The sequence below is a fragment of the Pan troglodytes genome, chromosome 1, assembly GCF_028858775.2.
Source record: "Pan troglodytes isolate AG18354 chromosome 1, NHGRI_mPanTro3-v2.0_pri, whole genome shotgun sequence".
In the NCBI taxonomy this organism is placed as follows: Eukaryota; Metazoa; Chordata; class Mammalia; order Primates; family Hominidae; genus Pan; species Pan troglodytes.
The window spans coordinates 75191638-75197499 of record NC_072398.2 but is presented as its reverse complement, the minus strand read 5'-3'; positions in this window follow the sequence as shown (position 1 = coordinate 75197499).

The window sequence follows — 5862 nt, the reverse complement described above, 5'->3', positions numbered from 1 at the left end:
GCAGGGTCTCACTATGTTGCCCAGGCTGGTCTCAAACTCCTGGGCTCAAGTGGTCCTCCTTCCTCAGCCTCCTGAGGAGCTGGGACTACAGGCGTGTGACCACACCTGGCTGTAAATGTCATTCTTAATAGCTGAATAATCTTTGGTCAAGAAGTAACTTTTCCAGAGTTTTAGCTGTTACTTGACATTAATTGGGTTTCTTTTAACTGGTGAAAACTGTATTTATTTTGTTTAACTAGACTATCTAACTTAAATGAAAGTAATGGATAATGGAAAGGAAACTGAACAAAGACAAAAGTCTTCTTCATCATAGTGAAAGGCATTTAATCAGGAAGAGTTGGAATCTTGGAAGTTTTTCTTTTTTTCAGGTACAAGAGGCATGATTTTTTTCTCTTCCTAAAATGTCCTTCCCCTTATCTGTGTACTTATTAGTTCAAGGAATAACAAATGAGTCTTAATTGAACTTAGTCTTTGGAAATTGAGCTCTTTATTTAGGTTATATGTGAAAGAGTTTAAAATATTGAAATACTTTGGTTGCTAAGCAGATTTAGAAAAGCAACAAGCAATTGTCGGGCAAATCCCTAGGTTTGAGAAGATGTCCTCAGCAAAATATACCCTTAGGACTTACGGAATTAGATCAGGGTTCAGCAAACAGTAGTTTCCAGGCCAAATGCTGAGGCTACTTGCTTGTGTAAAGAAAATTATAATGGAATAGGGCCACACTTACTTGTTTAGGTATTGTTTATGCCTTCTTTCTACTATAATGGCAAAGTTGAGTACTTGTGACAAAGATCACGTGGCTACAAAGCTTGAAAATATTTACTGTCTGGTACTTGTTAGAAAAAATTTGCCAACTCCAAGAAAGAATTACCTCCTAAAGTTGTTACTCATGACATTTTGCCTTTATAATAGTTTGGTTGAAGTTTTAAATTCATGTTGTCACATATACATGTTTTCTTGAAAGAGTTTGCCAACTTTTTCTAGATCCTCTTATCATAACTCTTTTTGTGCTCCTTCATGATTCCCATTACTTTAAAAGCATTTAGAATTGGCCTATTGTTTGTCCTTGTCTTAATGGTGCCGGTATTTTAAAGTTTAGTTGTAAGTAAGTTTTGCCATTCCTCTGAGTTAACTTGAACTGGTTTGCATAATGGTGACAAGAATGAATTTTTTCCCGAGTAGATTAAAAACTAATTTCATTATGAAGAAGTATTTTGATTCATATCCAAAGTACTGTTTTTCTGGATTAGAACCCCTACCTTTTCCCTTTGCAATGTATCTTAATTTTAACTTCTTTAAACTTACTCTGTTCCATGTAGAGCAGTAAAAAGCCAAGTTTTTCTTCCTTTTTTCCTGGATGTTTTGAAACATAATGAAACATCTGAGGATTTCAAATTCTTTTTAGACCTATCTTCCCATTTCTGTTATTGTCTATAATTCTTCTAAATACATATTGGACCATTACATGTTTGCTTTGTGAACGTTCATTCTTAGTGTTCAGATAGCCTACTTATACTCGATGTGGGAAAAATGGGAAATGTTAGGGGGTTAATAAACAGAAATCCTTGCAGGAAGCCAGGTGTGACAGCAGACACCTATAATCCCAGCTACTTGGGAGACTGAGTTGAGAGGCCCACTTGAGGCCAGGAATTTAAGGACCAGCCTGGGCAACATAGACCTTATCTCTAAAACAAAAAAAAATCCTTGCAAGAGGAGAGAATAATTGCTTCCCATTTGGAAATGATATAGGGACTTTTGAATTAGATCTATCTTGACAAAGTTTTCTAGGCCATGCTGATACAGTATAGGGAGTTTGATTCTGTTGTGAGCTCTGTCAACATAGACAAAGTTCAAGTGAGTAACTAGCTTTCTATAATAGGGACTCTCTTCACTAGGTATTTTAAAGTTGCTGCTTTCTAATTGGATATTAGGAAGTTTTATATGATATACCCTCTGAGTAATAGATAATCCTCATCTATAAAGTTCCAGAATATTTGCCTAGGTTAGATCTCCCCTGGCTTAGAGCAGTTATACCTATAGTAACAGTAGGTTTTTGAGATTTTGGAGTATTACTTTTCTGATTAACCTAGGATTCTGATTAACCTGGAATGTGGGACTTGTGAAAGAAATTGGATTTTGTTAGCCCAGTGAATCATCTGCATCCCACTCTATTTGAGGTCTTGGTAATAGATGTCAATTTAAATATGCATCTATTGAAAGCAATGGAGTTTTCCAAGCATTATGACTTCCTTGATAATTTTCAGTCTTATCTTTTTTCGTATTTTCTAGTCTCTTTCTCTGTCTTTAGTCTTCTTCCTCTTAAATGGTGCTTTTCCCAGGGCCAGTCTTTTTACTTTCTAAGCAAGCAGGCTTTTTTGTTCAGGATAAGCCAGAGTTAGATATTATGAATACTTTGAAACATCTGAATATGTTACATTCCAAAGTATGTAATTATTGATAGTAGTATCAAAACCTGAAAGATATTGGTGCAGATTATTCAGTTTTGCTGTGTAGGCAGGCTGTCTTTCTCCTCAACTGTGACACAGCAGTGACTTGAGAAGGCAAATATTACTTGAAACCCCCATTATCTTTATAGAGGGTACGTATATAAATTTTCTTACCTGACATTTTTACCATTATCAATATATCAGTAGCTCACATCTTAACATAGAAGAAGCCCATTAGCTCAAATACTGGAAGCTTCAAACAAGGAAATAAATTACAAAAGCAAAGCAGTTAATGAAAAAACCTTGTCTATTGCCTGCGTCTTTCATGTCTACTCAATAGGTCCTGTTGAGGAGGCTAGAATACACCATCCAGTTAAGAAAGGGGTTGTTTTGTTTTGTTTAAGACAGAGTCTTGGTCTGTCTTCCAGGCTGGAGTGCAGTGGCTCAATCTTGGCTCACTGCAATCTCCACCTCCTTGGTTCAAGCAATTCTCGTGCCTCAGCCTCCCAAATAGCTGAGATTACAGGCGTGTGCCACCATGCCCCAGCTAATTTTTGTATTTTTAGTAGAGATGGGGTTTCACCATTTTGGCCAGGCTGGTCGTGAACTCCTGGCCTCAATTGATCCTCCTGTTTCGGCCTCCCAAAGTGCTGGACTTAGAGGCATGAACCACTGCACCCAGCCCCATTTAAGAGAGTTTTATATTCAGCATCTCATATGGCCTACACCATGATTTTAATATACTGTGAATCTTAGGATTTCAGTTAATCCATAATGCCAGGAGTTAAGGTATTTCATGGGAACATGTTTCCTCTTCTATGAAATCACCTGTCTGCAGTGATAGGTAATGTATAAGAGAATGTTTCATTAAGTAAATATTAAGTACTTTTTGATACCAGACAACATGCTTGGGATTTGTATAATAAAACTGGTTTTAGACATAGTTTAGACATGATGTGTCTTCCTATACTTGAGAGTCCTAAGCCCACTTGGTTGGCGTCTGGGATGTATTGCTTTTGAAAAGCCTGCACTTTTTACTGTAGAGATAAAAGATCAAAAAGGGGACAGAATTAGCTTTATTAAGTGCTTTATCGTCATAACTGTGGTTAAGACAATAATACTATGAGGTAATAACAGTAATGTTAAAAATAACTAACTTTTTTTGAATGCTTACTATGTGCCAGGCACAGTTCTATGTGCTTCACATTGATTAACTCATCTAATCCTTCTGACAATCCCATGAGGGTAGATAACATCCTCATTTTAGATGGGAAGAAACAGACACAACTGACTCAGGCTAACACTAGAGTTGCCTCTAGTAGGTGTAATTATATCATATTTTATAGATGAGGAAACTGATGAACCCAAGGTTACATAACTGGTAAATTACAGAGCCAATATTTACCAATCTTGATTCCAAAGCCCAGACTATCTGCATGATGTCATATTGACTCCATTTACTTATCAAGAGTTGAAGTTGACTGGAATATACAGTAGCCAGGAACAGTACTGCTTTTTGTGAATGTGTAATTCAAGAGTAAGTGATTAGAAGATTCTTCAAAAGCTGATGCAGTTGATCTCTGAGCAGAGTTGAATAGTGAATATTTTCGGTGGATATTGCCCACTGATTCAAGGGAGTCACCCGTGTGGTTAGGTCTAATAGTGAGTGAGGTACTATCAAGGCAAAAATTGAAAGAGTTCCAGTTACCTATTGCTGTGTAACAAACTTAATTAAAATTAAGTAATTTTAATTACTTAAAATCAACCATTTCCTATATCATGGTTTTGTGAATCAGAAAATCCAGGAAGGGCTTGTCTGGGCAATTCTCCTCCCTGTGACAATGACTCAGGTCACCTGGTGGTATTCAGCAGGTGGTTAGACAAGTCTGGAAGGAGTGTCCAAGATGATCTTACTTACATACCTGACACTTTGGTGGGGAGACTAGAAGGATGGACTCAGCAGGTCTCCTCTTTCTCTCCATGAAGTCTAAGGACTCTCCATGTGTTCTCTTCATCAAGGTAGTCAGATTTACTACGAGGACAGCTAAGGCCTCTGAAAGGCTGGGCAGAAGAATCTAGTCAACTTAAAGGCCAGGCCTAGAATTATCATACAGCCACCACTGTACTCTTGGTCGAAGAACTTAATGGTAAGATGACAGCAAGAATGAAGGGGGAAAAAAGAACTCAATGGTCAGCCCAAATTTAAGGAGAGAAGAAATACCCTACCACTTTATGGAAGGCATGTCCAGGACTTGGGGCTATTTTTAATGTGTTAATTTTTTTTTTGTTTTGTTTTGTTTTGTTTTTTGTCTTGACTCTTTGGTGTTTATTCATCAGTTGTTTGTGCTGTAGAAACCATTTATTATGTCTACCATGGGTCACTAAAGGAGCTAGAAGGAGAATGAGACAAATATCTGGAGCATACTTCATTTGCTGCCCTCTCCCTCCAAGTTTCATTTATCTTATAGAAAAATTTTCATTTTGTACTGTGTTCCAAGTTGTGAACATTTGCCTGGTTTTGCTCTGAAGCCACGGTAACTGCATGCGGAGCTAGAAATACTCTAGAGGGAGTAAAAAGCTTACATTTTTTTTGTTTGTTTTTTGTTTTAGGACAGAGTTTCACTCTGTCACCCAGGCTGGAGTGCAGTGGTGCAGTCACAGCTCACTGCAGCCTCAACCTCCTGGACTCAAGCAATCCTCCCACCTCATCCTCCCAAGTAGCTGGGACTCCAGATGTGTGCCACTACACCTGGCTAATTTTTGTGTATTTTTAGAGACGGGATCTCACCATGTTGCCTGGGCTGGTCTTGAACTCCTGGACTCAAGAGATCCACCTTCCTCGGCCTCCTGAAGTGCTGGGATTACAGGCATGAGCCAACGTGCCTGGCCCAGAAAGCTTACTATTAAATAATTTGATTTCTTGGAGATATCAGTTGTATTTTAAGTTTACAAATAGGTGAATACTCTTGTGGTATGGAAACATTGCATGGCTGCTGAATCTCTTTCAACAGGAGTTTCTATTGGGTGGCTACATGGATCATATTCTTGAGATAGTGAAAAGTTTTACCTACTTATCTTAATCCCATCTCTACCTCTACACCTCCTCCAGCATGATTTTGTGCTCGAAGATGAATCAATTCCTTTCATTCTTGTTACCTTTCATACAGGAAAATTCATCGCCTAATTGTATATGTTGTTAATCTTTTAAAATTGGCAGTTGTTACAAGCCTCTTTCATTTAAAATAACAGATCATTGAAGTTTTTTGATTTTTGGTTAGATGTGTCAGATTTAGGATGCCTTATTTAAACTCGTGCTGTCTTACTAGACTGTTCCTGCTCTGAGAAGAAATATGGACAGAGAATGAATTTCACTGTCCATATTGATGAACCCCAAATCAATACACTTCTTAAGAAA